The following is a 14830-nucleotide window of genomic DNA, read 5'->3' on the forward strand; positions in this document are numbered from 1 at the left end:
ACCTGGCCATCTTCCTTTTGTGTGTGTGCCTATGTCTCTTATAAAGACAGATTAAATTAGTCTATTCTAATCCAGCATGACCTCATCTTGATTTGAATATACATGCAAAGGCTATTTCCAAGTAAGGTAATGTTCACTGGTACCCCTGGTTAACACTTGGACATATCTTTTTAGAGGACCACAATTCAACCCCACAGTACTCACGTGGTATCTTTAATTTTAAAGTGCTTCTTTTATGGTGACCCACTCAGTTTCTTTTTCTGTTATCTTTGAATTTCCTCCTTCCTTCCCTCCCACCTCCTTCCTTGCCTTCCTTCATTCCTCCCATCAATCCATTCAATAAATGAAATGAACATCTGATATGTGCTGCACATTGTCTAAAGGTATAAGGACACAGGATAACATTAAATAAAAGATGTGACCTCATGCATATACATTTATTAGTAGTTGATAATCCAGAGATTAAATGTATAACACATCTTTAATAATTGTTACAATGATAAATAAGAAACAGATAATCAAGAGATGTGGGGACAGATAGGCTTGGCATATAGACGGGAGTTACATTTCAGACAGGATGGTCAGGGCCACCAAGCTACCTCATCTGAATCTTATCTGAATCTGTTGCTGGTTACCAGGAGTTTAATATGTTGACTGCTTCATGTAATTTATTGAAAAAGTCTTTCTAGAAATAATTTTTTAAAATCTGATGAGTGGTGCTAATAGAGATTTTATTTTAGGAAGTAGTAAATTGGGCCGGCACCGTGGCTCACTAGGCTAATCCTCCGCCTTGTGGCGCCGGCACCCCGGGTTCTAGTCCTGGTCAGGGCGCCGGATTCTGTCCTGGTTGCCCCTCTTCCAGGCCAGCTCTCTGCTGTGGCCAGGGAGTGCAGTGGAGGATGGCCTGGGTGCTTGGGCCCTGCACCTCATGGGAGACCAGGAGAAGCACCTGGCTCCTGCCTTCAGATCAGCGTGGTGTGCAGGTCGCGGCGGCCATTGGAGGGTGAACCAATGGCAATGGAAGACCTTTCACTCTGTCTCTCTCACTGTCCACTCTGCCTGTCAAAAAATAAAAAATAAAAATATTACAATGGTGTGTTATTTTATAGATGAGGAAACTGAGACTCAAGAGTTAATTTCTCCAAGAGCAAACAATCAGGAAAGATAAGGATTATAATTCAAAATGCAAGTCTTATGGTTATGAAAGCCCACATTCTGAATATGAACAGCATTGTTGTGGATCAGCTATAGTGCAATACTGAATATTGTTCAGAACGGTTGTCAGAGGTGCTGAACAGAATAGGGCAAATGAGAGCTCCAGTCAGATCCTTGGGGTCCTTGGGACTTAGGAAGAGGTGGAATGAAGAGCTATACTGGGAATAAAATTTGGCAAGGTCAAAGATTCCACAGCAATGGTAATGTCTCCTAAACTTCCCAGGGACACTGTACAGCAGAAAGAGCTTTGTTTTTTCTTTATACATGTTTAACATTTTAAAAATATTTTTTCCATAGCATCTTCCAGGTTCATAGAATGGGATGCCTTCCTACCAACCACAATGCTAGTTAAGAACACTCTTGTTCGTGTAGTTCTTCCGCAGTTTTTTCCTCCCATCTCCCACCCACATTAAAAACATCCTGAAGGATTAGAATGAGCAGAGGGCTAAGAAGTTTTAAGGTGATTCAGAAACAAAAAATATCACTCATTCCCTTCTGAGGTGGTGGGCTCTACCTGGGGCTAGGTGAAGTAGCTGGAACGTAGAGGGATGTTGCACTCTTAAATTGTAATAGGGACTGACTTTCTAGGCATCTATATTTTGCAACTTAAGGAAATCATGGCATTTTTGTTTACCTAAGAGTAATCAAAATTTTCATGAATGAGTTTTCTACCATGGTAGGGGAAGAATTTAATTCACTCTAAGTTATAAAGAGATAGAGAATTTTAAATTTTTTATAGCTCCTGTTCTTAACTGATACATGAAACTATACATGTTTATGGGGTACCATATGAGGTTTCAACGTATGTGAACACTGTGCAATATCTAATCTGGGTAAACATCTATCTCAAGCATTTGTCATCACTGTGTGGTAAAACAATGAAATCTTTTTTTTATCTTTTTTTTTATTTAGTAAATATAAATTTCCGAAGTACAGTTTATGGATTACAATGGCTTCCCCCCCCCCATAATTTCCCTCCCACTCGCACCCCTCCCATCTCCCACTCCCTCTCCCATTCCATTCACATCAAGATTCATTTTCAATTATCTTAATATACAGAAGATCAATTTAGTATATATTAAGTAAAGATTTCATCAGTTTGCAACCATACAGAAACACAAAGTGTAAAATACTGTTTTAGTACAAGTTATAGCATTACTTCACATTGGACAACACATTAAGGACAGATCCCACATGAGAAGTAAGTACACAGTGACTCAAAACATTGAAATCTTTCTTCTAGCTTTTTTTTTTTTTTCAAGAAAATACATACTACATTTCTGTTTGTGTTCACCTTACTATGTAGTAGAACCACAGGAACTTCTTACTCCTATGTAACTGTAATTTAGTATCCATTTCATAGCCTTCCCCCATCCCTACTCTTTCCAGCCTTTGGTGACCACCATTCTGCTCTTATAAGCTGGATTTTACTGGTTCAACGTGGCTGCTATCTAAGCTTCCATCTTGTGGCTAAACTGTGTTCTGCACTGTTTCATAGGGTGGACAGAATCCTAAAAGAGCTACAATCATGAATTCAGGTAGATCATGATCTCCTTTTGAAGAGAAATGAATTTTAAAGTTTTAATCAAAAGAAGATTGCTTTGTTGAACAAACAGACACTCAGAAGTTCCAGGCCACTTTATTGTTAAAATTTCTGTACAAAATATTATTCAACACAAAATGAAGTTTTCTGATGACATTATATGACTTGTTTTCATAATTATACTAATAGGAGCCTTTCAGCTTTTAACATTTTTTGAAGCTTCTTCTCTCTATATTGCATCCTCCATTTTTCCTTCCTAAAATTGATCCATAATAGGATTCTTTGTAGTGTCCTAAACGCTCAATAGTCTTTCAACAAAACAATATATTAGAATTTCAAAAAAAAAAAAAAAAAAAACCTGGAAATCACCATGTTGATTAACTTTTGAGAAAAAATTCCTGCTGTTAAATTATCTGAATGAGATGCAAAAGTATAAATTTTTCTTATTAACATTTTCTTAGAAAAAAATTTTTCTTGCAGGGGTCTTCATCTTCTGGATGGAGTGGGAGGCTATATCTTCAGGGGATAATAGTAATAAAAAAAACCTTTAGTACATGTTTGAACAAATGAATGCAGATGGAAAGAACATGGTATAAAAGTGATTACATAATTTTTTTGTATACTGGAGTACTTCTATTTAGAAGCATTAAGAGCTAGCTTGTAAATTGAACTCATTCATCCAAAGTAGTTTTGTCCAGATTGATGCATGGGAAAAATGATGCAAGACTCACTTTTGAGTTGTCTGTTGTATTATAGCTGTTTCAATGGTGTGATGTTCATATTATTACGTATTATAACTTCATCAGCAGAGGGCACTCTGTTAAGTGGCAGAAAACTCTGGTTTATGATCACCAGGAAAAGTGATGATTACATTGGACCTAGTATAAAACACACACACACACACACAATCTTTTAATAATTTTGGAAGGAGTTTCGGAGTGTCTTAGCAACCATTGTCATAGTATCACAAGGAAAAGCAGTTTTTTAATAGAGCATGCACATATCTGGTTATTGATAGGTAACTAGGACTGACCTGCAAAGCATAACTTCAAGTATATGTTTGGATGAATGAATTCTGAATGAAATATTCACTTTCTTTTGTTTCTAACTTTGTCTAACATCTTCAGTATTGATCGTCTTTGAGCAATAACAAATGCAATTAGTAGTCATTAGCTTGTAAATAGAATTAGCAGACATTAGAAGTTACAGAGTCATGTCTAGTGTTTATTTCAAACAATGGTTAACACATAATTTCTCTTTTCTTCCACATCATCTGAACAGATCAGCAACTGTCTTCTAACATCTGTTTAAGAGAAAACTATGCAATAGAAAATTAGCATTTTGAGAAATCTCAATGAAAACTGATATCAACACCTGAGCTCTATACGAAGTTTTGTCAGTGGATGAAGCCTCAGGGATGAGCCATCAGGAGAGGATCTGGAATGATCTTACAATTCACCCAGGCTCTGATATTTCTTTACATCACTGTAACTGTGCTTCAGGAAGATTGCCAAGTTGTTAAAGCCGCCCCTCGCCCAACCTCTACAGCTAATTGATGATCTGATATGGGATGCCTTGACTCGGTCCTGTCACATATATACGCAGTGAGATCCAGGGGCAGCTGGCATGCTCCCTGTTAATTTCTTTGCTTGGCAGTATTCTAAAGGAGCATGGGGTGTGCAGAAACACTTGGCACTTCACCTAAAAGCAAATGAGGATAAACAGGATGTTAATCAGGGTCACTAATGTGTTAGCTTTCAGGTTAAGAGCTGTAATTTATGGGCCGGGGGTAAAATTCTTACTTTCTTGTTTACAACCATAAATTCATAGTTCTAAATTCTGGGCTGAAGTTAGGTACCTAGAGCAGATTTCTGTACAAAACTAAGGAATGTCAATGTAAAGAACATCATTTGGTGAAGTTTGAGGCCAAGTTCAGCAGATTGGATGGGGCCTTGGGGGTCACTGATGTATGATGGCAGACAGTAGACATGAGGGAGTTGTCAGACTGCCACCAGGGCTTTCCTTTCCCACTCATCCCCTCCTTGATTCTTGCCAGATCTGCTTTGCATTTGAGGTTGATTGAAGTGGGTCTCACTGTTAACCTGTCAACTGAACCCCCTGTGATTTAGGGAGCTTTTTGCTCACTTGATGCAAACAAAAATTGGAGTAAAAAATCTGGATCCTTTTAGAGCACTGGAGATGACCAAACAGAACAGCATCTGGACTTACCCTCCAATTAATGGAAAAGTGTTGTCAGGTGCAAGAGATGAAATCTTGTGAGAAAGGTGGTCCTGCAGTGCCAAAGTTTGCTGTGGGTAATGACCTCTGTGGAGTCGTTCAGAAAGCCCTGGAAAGCATTATAAAGAATTATACCATCTTGAATTTAGGTGGATTTATTCTTCCTAAGAGCACAAAATGCTTTCACATATAGATTATCTCATTTATCTTCATAACATCAGTGTGAAATAGTTTGTGGCAGGTATAATTATCTTGTTTTTATGAAGAGAAAATGAGGTGCCAGGGAGAGCCAGTGAGCCATGGAATGTTTAGTGTTTTTCTTTGCAAATAGGTGAAAATACTTCATAGGTATCTGAACCAATCTTTATTACATGCAAGCCTTTTTTATGGGTGAGTTGAAGGATATTAACTATCTTGTGCCATAAGATAACTCCAGCAAAAAGCCCTAAGTTGCCATCTGTTAACTATTGTATTTTTGGTGAATTGAAAGGACAATGAATGGGAAGAAATTTGCTCTGAAAAATGAGTTAAAGTAATCTCGTTCTTAGTACCTGAAAACTGGAACTTTACATTGTCTAGCAGGGTGAAACAGAACCAGATGTTGATTTTTCCAGGGCAAAAAGCCTGATGTGAGCACTTTGGTCATGGTATCTGGGGGTTGATCCAGACTTGAAGCATTGTTATGAGATTACATCAGAGACACAGTGAAGAAAAATGATGTAAAATTATGAAATGTGAATTGGACTCTTTAGAAAAAAGATGCTGGGTAAATTAAGTAGAGTCTCAAGAGCCCTTGAATTACATTTGAGGAAAGTGTTAGGTGAAACTTTATTAGATAGCGTACAGGGCTCTCTGAGGCAATAGCATATCTAAAATGCAATGACAATCAACATAGAAGATGATATCCTCCCTTTCATGTCTGGGTAAGTGATCAGTGGCCTGGCAGCTTGAAGGTGTCGGAACCCAGGATCCTTCTGTCTTCTGTATTTGAGCTGAGGCTTTCATTTTATGATCTAATATTACTGTTCTTTCTTTTTTTTTCTAGTCAGTGGGGACAGGGAGAGGGAGGTGGTAGAAAACATATTCCTTAAAAAATAAATCACTTATTTGACTGGCAGCCATGAAACAGAGCTCACCAGTTCCTAGTTGATGGTTTATTTTCCAAATGCCTGCAACATCTTGGGCCAAGCTAGGCAAAAACCACGATCCAGGAACTCAATCTACGGGTCTCACATGAGTACAGGAACCCAACTACTGGAGTCACCATTGCCCCTTTCTAGGGTTTCCACTGTCAGGAACAGGAGCTGGATATCGATCCTAGGTATTAGATGTGGCACATGGGCATCTTAACTGATGCTAGACCAAATACTTGGCTCTGCTCCTTATATTTGAGTACAAAAACCGGAAGTCCTACATGTCAGTATTTGTCTGTGATCTGCTGGCCAAAATTCAGTCTGATGGCAATATCTAGCTTCAGAAGATCCTGAGAAATGTAGTAGTCGCTAGCCAAGCAGCCATATTTCTAACAAAAATGTGAAAGGCTGACTATTAAAACAAAAAGGAGAGGATGGATATTGTAAAACCAGCAACTTCAAGAACAAACCAGAACATTTTGCAGCAGATTTTTAATCTATTTAAGATATATCATTGCAGCTAGCGCTGTGGCACAGTGGGTTAATGCCCTGGTCTGCAGCACCAGCAACCCACATGAGTGCCAGTTTGAGTCCTGGCTGCTCCACTTCTGATCCAGCTCTCTGCTATCGCCTGGGAAAGCAGTAGAAGATGGCCCAAGTCCTTGGAACCCTGCACCTGTGTGGAAGACCTAGAAGAAGCTCCCAGCTCCTGGCTTCAGATCAGCTCAGCTCTGGCCATTGGGGTCATTTGAGGAGTAAACCAGTGGATGGAAGACCTCTCTCTCTGCCTCTTTCTGTAACTCTGTCTTTCAAATAAATAAAGTAATTCTTGTAAAAAATGATATGTCATCAACTCTGCTTTGGAGCTATATGCTATGTAACCAGCATTCTGGATAATGTTGCTAATGAGTGCATGTTGCCTAATATATTTGTATTTATTTGAGACTCTGATATAGCTGACCCATTTGGATAATGAATTATGTCTGCCTCGTAAGGGCAAAATTAAGTTCATCACTTTTTACCATGCTCCATGTAGTCATATTGCAGTCATATTGTGGTAAAGAAATTCCTTTGGGATAGACGTTTGATGCAGTAGTTAAGATGCCTCTTGAGGTGCCTACATCAAGTGCTTTGGTGAGTTCTGCCTCCACTCTGAATTTTAGTTTCCTGTAAATGTGCATCCTAAGAGGCAGTAGGTGATGGCTCACATAGTTGTGTCTGTGCAACCCATGTGGGAGATTCAGGTTGAGTCTTTAGCTTCCATCTTGAGCCTGACCTATCTCTGGCTGTTGTGGATATCTAGAGAGTGGATTGGAGCATATTCTCTCTCAATCTCTCTCTCTAACACACATACACATACACACACACACACAAACACACACACACATGCACATTCCCTCTCCCTCCCTCACCTCTCTCTATCCTTCTCTTTGCCTCTCAACTACATACACTCTTAAAAATTAAAGAAATTTCTTTAATGCACACGTACACACTAAGATAGTAAAGGTTGGACAACATTTTAAGAGTTATTACAAAATCAAAATATCAGGGTAGAGTAGGAGGTACCATTTAACTGCAAGAGAGGGTAATGAAAAAATTCCCACTGACTATAGAGTGCTGGGAATATCTTTTCATGAGCCTGGGTGTGAATTTTCCTTCTGTTGTTTTTATAGGTATTGTAATACATTTTTAAAAGTTTCCTCAACATATTTTACAAAATGCTTTAATTTCAAAGGTAGAACTCACAAAGTATCAAGCTTCTTCCTGCTTGAAGTGACGCAAAGAGAGATCTTGTCTGTGCTGGTTCACTATCTGAATGGCCACAGGAGCCAGTTCTGTGCCAGGCCAGAGCCAGGTACTCCCTCCTGGTCTTCTGTGTGGGTGGCCGCAGCCAAAGCACTTGGGCCATCTTCTCATCTCTTCTCAGGTGCCTTCTCAGGAAGCTGGATAGGAAGCATAGTCTAGATGTCAGTGTGGCAGGTATTGGCTTAATCTGCTTTGCTACAACACCAGCCCCTCCAATTCTATATTTTTAACTTTAAAAAGACTGTGTACCTTTTTTATTTGTTAACTAGGAGGAAGATTGTATTCTACAATGTCTGCGACAGCTCCCCTACAACACACATCTTTCTCCCACTCTGCCAATACAGCTGTTCTATTATGTGAGACTCAATCCATATTCAGTGCATATTATGAGTATTAGAAATGCCACAGCTGGACCATTGGTGTTTTATGATTACCCTTTTCTCCTGCAATTAAACATTGTTCTGCTTTATTTGCTTATCTTTCTTTGTATTCCTGTTTACTTCGCCTTAAGATACTTGACTAAAACTTTCAAAATCCATGTCTGTGGTAAATTTCAGACAAACCTGTAGGATACTTTTGTTTGTTTTCTTTGTGACATCCCTGCTGGCACTCAGAATCTTCCTCCCTTCTGCATTAATATTCTCTGGCCTGAGAGACTGTTTTCCCGAGTTTCACAGCCCACCAGCCACTCACTCCACCACCTCTTTCTTCAGCTTCATCCTGGGATTCCTTCTGCTTCCTCTCTTTCCTTCCTGGATCCCATTTCTTCTTCCCTGGGGGGTCCTGGATTGGGTGGTCAATGTCAGCCAATAATTCCTGAGAAAGTTCAGATAGGAGGTAAATTTTCTGAGAGTTTTCATTTCTGAAAATTTCTTTATTCAATCAACATATTTTAATTGAATTAGTAAAGAAGTCTGCATTGGAAATCATTTTAATTGGGAAATTTGAGGGTATAATCTCATTTGTCTTCTAGTTTCCATTATTATAGCTGATGATTCTGATGCCATTTTGATTCTTTTTAAACATGTCCCTTTTTTTATGTCTGTAAGCTTGTTATGTTTCCATTATTTATATGGGTACTTCTCAAAGTCTGTGGAAAGTAGAATTGAACGATAAATTTAGTTTGGTGCAAAAAATTTTGAAATCCACATGCAAAATTCTTCATAAAATTTGTGCTTTATGAACTTTTTGAAGACCCCTCATAGGCATGGATTTCAACTGGGTATCAAAATAAACTTGTCTTGTAATCTCATTTTCCATAAAGTTTTTGAAGTACCCTCATTTGATTTTCTGAAATTTCAGTAGTGTATGCTTTAAGTCCTTCTTTAGTCATTAAAGTGTGTTTTGGGTGTAGGATGGCTTTTCAATATACAATTTCCTATAATTCTTGGCTTGTTCTTAATGTGGAGAAGATATTTGATTCTTCTCACCCCTGTACTGCCATTATTCATTCTGTCTCTCAACTCCCTTATCTCTTTCCCATCTCTGCCTCACAAATATATCTATATCTATAGACATATATAGATCTCTTTATATATATCTGTATTATGTAGGTCTCCTTGTATCAATGATGATGGAAATACCCATATAATTCTATAGATAGGAGTATACACACACCTGTATACAAGGACATAGAAAGATATATTAGTGGATAGATTGTGTAATTTTATAAATATTTTCTCCCAGTTTGTAGTTTGTCTTTTCATTCTCTTACCAATATCTTAAGATTTGTTTACGTATTTAATTGGAAGTCAGAGTTAAAAAGAGGTAAAAAAAAAAAGAGAGATGTTTCTTCTACTAGTTAATTCCCCAAATGGCCACAACATCCTGGGCTGGTCCAGGCTCAAACCAGGAGCCAGGAAATTCATCGTGGTCTCCTGCACATGGACCATCTTCTGCTGCTTTCCCAGGCCATCAGCAGGGAGCTGGATCAGAAGTGGAGCAGCCAGGAATCCAATTGTCACCTGTATGAGATACTGGTGTTGCAGGTGGTGGCTTTTACCCTCTGTGTCACAGCGAGGGCCCCAACAATGTCATTTGAGGAGCATATATTTTTAATTCTTATGAAGTCCAACTGTTTAGTTTTCTTCCATGGTAGTTCTTTTTGTCACTATCAAATCCAAGATCACATGGGATTTTCTCTATTTTCTAGGAGTTTTATAGTTTTGCATTTTATATTTATGTCTGTGATCCATTTTTTAAATTATTTATTGTGAAAAGTATAAGATTTATGTTTGGATTTTTTAACAGGTAGATATACAGTTATACTAGCACTCTTGTTGAAAAACTATTCTTCCAACATTGAATTACCTTCCCTCCTCTGTCAATAGTCAGTTGATTATATTTGTGTGAGGCTATTTCTGTGCTGATCTGTTTGCTTATTATTTTGCCAAGACCAACCATTATATATTTTTTTTATTTTTATTTATTTGAAAGAGTTACAGAGAGGAGTAGAGGCAGAAAGAGAGAGAGAGAGAGAGAGAGAGAGAGGTCTTCCATCCACTGGTTCACTCCCCAGTTGGCTGTAATGACTGGAGCTGCACCAATCCAAAGCCAGGAGCTACTTCTGGGTCTCCCATGCAGGTGCAGGGGCCTAAGGAGTTGGGCCATCTTCCACTGTTTTCCCAGGCCATAGCACAGAGCTGGATCAGAAAAGGAGCAGCCAGGACTTGAACCAGTGTGCATATGGAATGCTGGCAGTAGCTTACTTTAAGTTTTCAAGTTTGGTAGTACCAATCTTCTGAATTTGTTTTTTTTTTTTTTTTTTGACAGGCAGAGTGGACAGTGAGAGAGACAGAGAGAAAGGTTTTCCTTTGCCGTTGTTTCACCTTCCAATGGCCGCCACAGCCAGCGCACCGTGCTGATCCAAAGCCAGGAGCCAGGTGCTTCTCCTGGTCTCCCATGGGGTGCAGGGCCCAAGCACTTGGGCCATCCTCCACTGCACTCCCTGGCCACAGCAGAGAGCTGGCCTGGAAGAGGGGCAACCGGGACAGAATCCGGTGCCCTGACCAGGACTAGAACCTGGTGTGCCGGCGCCGCAAGGTGGAGGATTAGCCTAGTGAGCCACAGCACTGGCCCTGAATTTGTTCTTAGTTTTCAACTTTTTGCCTTTTATTTAAGTCATACTAATTTTTTGGTGCTAATATCAGTAGTGTTTTTTCCCTATTTCCAGTTATTCATTGCTGGCATATCATAAAGTAATTTATTTTCCATATTACCATTTTAAAAAAAAAGATTTATTTATATTTGAAAGTCAGAGTTACAGAGAGAAGAGGCAGAGAGAGAGAGAGAGGTCTTCCATCTGATGGTTCACTCCCTAATTGGCCACAATGGCTGGAGCTGTGCCAATCCAAAGGCAGGAGCCAGGAGCTTCTTCCGGGTCTCCCACATGGGTCAGGTCTTGAGCCATTCTCCACTGATTTCCCAGGCCATAGCAGTGAGCTGGATCAGAAGTGGAGCACCCAGGTCTTGAACCTGAATTGGCGCCCAAATGGGATGCCAGCACCTCAGGCCAGGGTGTTAACTCACTGCGCCACAGCGCTGGCCCCTGCATGTTAAATTTCTATCCTATAACCTTGCTAACTGTTATATAACCTTGCTGTTAAAAACAATAACTGTTTTTATTTCAGGAGTTTTTGGTTGATTCTTTGAGATTTTTTATATCAACAATCATATCACCTGTGGAAAAGACATTTGTTTCTTCCCAATTTATGTCTTTTATATCCTTCCTTCCTCATATTAATATATATTAACTATATATTATTGATATATATTTTCTTAGTATAGTACTATATCTCTTATACATAAAGACATCTTGCCTGTGTTCTATGAGAGAGCTTCTGGTTTCTCACCCTTAGATGTGTTTGATTTTTGTAGATGTTCTTTCTGTAATTGAGGAAGTTCCCCTCTACTATTAGTTTGCTGTGGGATTCTTTAATGAATAAATGTTGGATTTTATCAAATGTTCTTCTATACCCATTTATGTAATCATATAGTTTTTCTTTCTTAGCCTGTTGATATGTTGGATTGTATTAGCTGATTTTCAAATGTTGAACCTAACTTGCATACTCGGAAGAAATCTTAGTTGTTGTGGCATGTAATTTCTTATTGGATCCAGTATCTTTATTATTTTCAAACCTGTTTTATGATAAATTAATGGACCAAGTACTTAAGGAAACGTAGGGTTTTTCCATACTTAGGTTAATAGCGAATACAGATAGGATTTTGGAACTGATTGAATGTGGTTAGTGAGGAATAGGAAATTATTTAAACTGTTGAGACCTCTTGGGAATATTAATGGACAAAAAAAGGGGAAAATAAATATTCAAAACTGTAAATTTATTTTTGTGGTTCTTATAGTATAGTCAGGAGGATATATATATCAAGTAACTGAATAAGCAGGAAGCAAATTGAGGAAAGAGAGTTTGGGGAATCATATATTTGACAGCAATAGTTGAAGCTAAACAGGGGAATGAGATAGTTAAGAAGTGGCAAAGGGATGAAAGATCTGAAAAAGAGTTTTAAGAATACTGATACTTGGAGATACAAGAACCAACGAAGATGCTGAAAAGACACATGTTGAGAACAAAAATATAGTATTAGCAGTAAAAGGAAGAATTGAAAGGATCAGGCATGTTAATCAGCATTGAATACAAAAGAAAAAAGAAAAGTTGGTAACACAGCCAAAACCATGGAACTGACCATTAGATTTTTGCTAAATTCTAATCAATAGAATTGTTTCCAAAAAAGTGAATAGAGAGGAGGCTGGAATATGAAGGGTAAAAGGAAAGTAGAAGGCAGTCATTGTGGACTGTGTTTTCACAGATGTTAGCAGTGATAAGAGAGAGGAGAAGGTAATGCAAATGTGTTACAAGATAGGGGCTAGTATTGTGGCACAGTGGTTTAAGCATTGCCTGTGATGCTGGCATCCCAGAAGAGCAACTGTTCAAGTCCCAGCTGCTCTACTTTTAATCCAGCTCCCAGCTAATGTGCTTGGGAAAGCATTCCCAGTAGATGGTCCAAATACTTGGGCCCCTACCACCCATGTGGGAAACCTAGATTAAGTTCTTGGCTCCTGGTTTTGGCCTGGCCCAGTTCTGGCCATGGAAGCTAGTTGATGAGTGAACCACCAGATGGAGGTTCTCTGTGTGTCCCTCTCTGATTGTAATTCTGCCTTTCAAAAAAAAAAGAGGTCTTTTAATTTAAAACAAAAAGACTGAAAAGTGTGTTTTAGCAGCAATGAGGCTTTAGCATGCCAACTGCTGTGTGAAAAGGACCAGTGGAGAGAGATATAGATGTGTTAGATAGAAAGCAAATGATAGGATGAAGTTTCTGTCTGTAAATTACTGCCTCAAAGGAAACCAACAATCATGTGACTGGTTACTGAATGATTTAGCTACCTTCTAGAAAATTTTATATATTAATATATAAGGATGCATATCAGTTTAGGCTAAGTTTTTCTGCAATAATTTATAGTCCCCAAATATTTGTAACTTAAAATAATGAAGCTGACTTGTTGCTGCCACAGACACGGCATTTGCATTATGTAATGGGCCAGCTGGGTGTTTTGCTGTCATTTATTCTCATTCTAGGACCTTAGTTAGCAAAGCTGTCCTCCTGCTGAGCATTCAAGTCACCATGCCACAGGCAAGGACTCCTGGTAAATTGCATATTGGCTTCTAAAGCTTCTAATCCTGAATGACTTTCAGTTACTTTAATGCCCATCTCACTGGCCAAATCAAATCACATGACCATGCTGCCTTCCAAGGGGTGGGAAAGCAGCATACAAATATGTACCAGGGAAGAGAGCTCATTAAAGTGTTTGTAAACACTCCTAATAGGTATCATAAGTAGTGTGCTTGTTTGTATTGTACATTGATTCACAGTTATCAAAATAGTTGTGCTAATTTCTATAAAAGTTAGACATTAGTTGTATCTTTTGGAGAGCAATTCCATACAAAACTTTGCTTCTAAGGAGAAAATAAGATTAAATATAATCTCACCTGCATTTACAATGCTATTTTCAGAAATGTATAGTGGTACCCCCTAATCTATGGGAGATCTGTTTTAGGACCACCAGTAGAAGCCTGAAACTTTTGATAGTACTGAACCAAATATAAACTATGTTTTTCCCTTTATATGTATGTCTGCAATAAACTTAGTCTCTTACAGTTGCCTAATTTAGAAATGAACAATCACATTAATAGAATAGTTATAACAATATTCTCTAAAAATATTCTCTAAAAAAGTTGCCAATGTCACTACTCTTACATTTGGGTGCTTTAAGTAAAATAAGAGTTGTTTGAGTACAACCACTGTAAAACTGCTACAGTGGATCTGATAGCTGAAATGGCTGGTAGGTGGCTAGTAAGTGGGTAGTGTGTACATTGTTCATATTCTAGGCTGGACGATATGAGGTTCCATCGCTGCACTTGATTTAAATCTTATGAATTGTTTATTTCTAAACTTTTCCACTTAGTTATTTCAGACTGTAGTTGACATCAGGAAACTGAAATCCTAGAAATTGAAAATGCAGGGGCCAGTGCTATGACCCAGCAGTTTAAAGCCCTGGCCTATAGCACCGGCATTCCATATGGGTGCTGGTTCAAGTCCTGGCTGCTCCACTTCCAATCATGCTCTCTGCTATAGCCAGGAAAAGCAGTAGAAGACAGCTCAAGTCCTTGGGCCCCTGTATCCATGTAGTAGACATGGAAGAAACTCCTGACTTCGGATTGACCCAGCTCTGGCCATTGCAATTATTTAGGGAGTGAACCAGTGGATGGAAGACCTCTCTCTCTGTGTCTCTGTGTCTCTCTACTTCTCTCTGTAACTCTGTCTTTAAAATAAACAAAAAATAAAGTTTTTTTAAATGAAAATGCAGATAAGGGGAGACTTC

The 14830-nt window shown here is 38.7% G+C and overlaps 2 protein-coding genes and 1 long non-coding RNA gene across 25 annotated transcripts in view; 2 read left to right on the forward strand and 1 right to left on the reverse strand.

Annotated features, from left to right (window-relative positions):
• Positions 1–14830, forward strand: part of LOC138843592 (rho GTPase-activating protein 20-like) — a 1064354-nt gene that overhangs the window by 376530 nt on the left and 672994 nt on the right. The window lies entirely within an intron of this gene.
• Positions 1–14830, forward strand: part of LOC103346233 (protein transport protein Sec24B) — a 230300-nt gene that overhangs the window by 189283 nt on the left and 26187 nt on the right.
• LOC103346232 (uncharacterized) overlaps positions 2219–14830 on the reverse strand; it is a 54175-nt gene continuing 41563 nt past the window's right edge. For 3 of the 13 annotated variants that reach the window (XR_011378535.1, XR_011378542.1, XR_007917972.2), the window contains 4 exons: positions 8499–8751; positions 7876–8072; positions 4988–5105; positions 3664–4459 (listed from right to left, as the gene is read on the reverse strand). This is a non-coding gene — a long non-coding RNA (uncharacterized lncRNA). Of the gene's footprint in view, positions 3637–3663; positions 4460–4987; positions 5106–7875; positions 8073–8498; positions 8752–14830 lie in introns of those variants that run through there. The other 10 variants (XR_011378539.1, XR_011378546.1, XR_011378538.1 and 7 more) reach the window with 7 other exon arrangements.

Source organism: Oryctolagus cuniculus, chromosome 8 (assembly GCF_964237555.1).
Source record: "Oryctolagus cuniculus chromosome 8, mOryCun1.1, whole genome shotgun sequence".
NCBI classification, from domain to species: Eukaryota; Metazoa; Chordata; class Mammalia; order Lagomorpha; family Leporidae; genus Oryctolagus; species Oryctolagus cuniculus.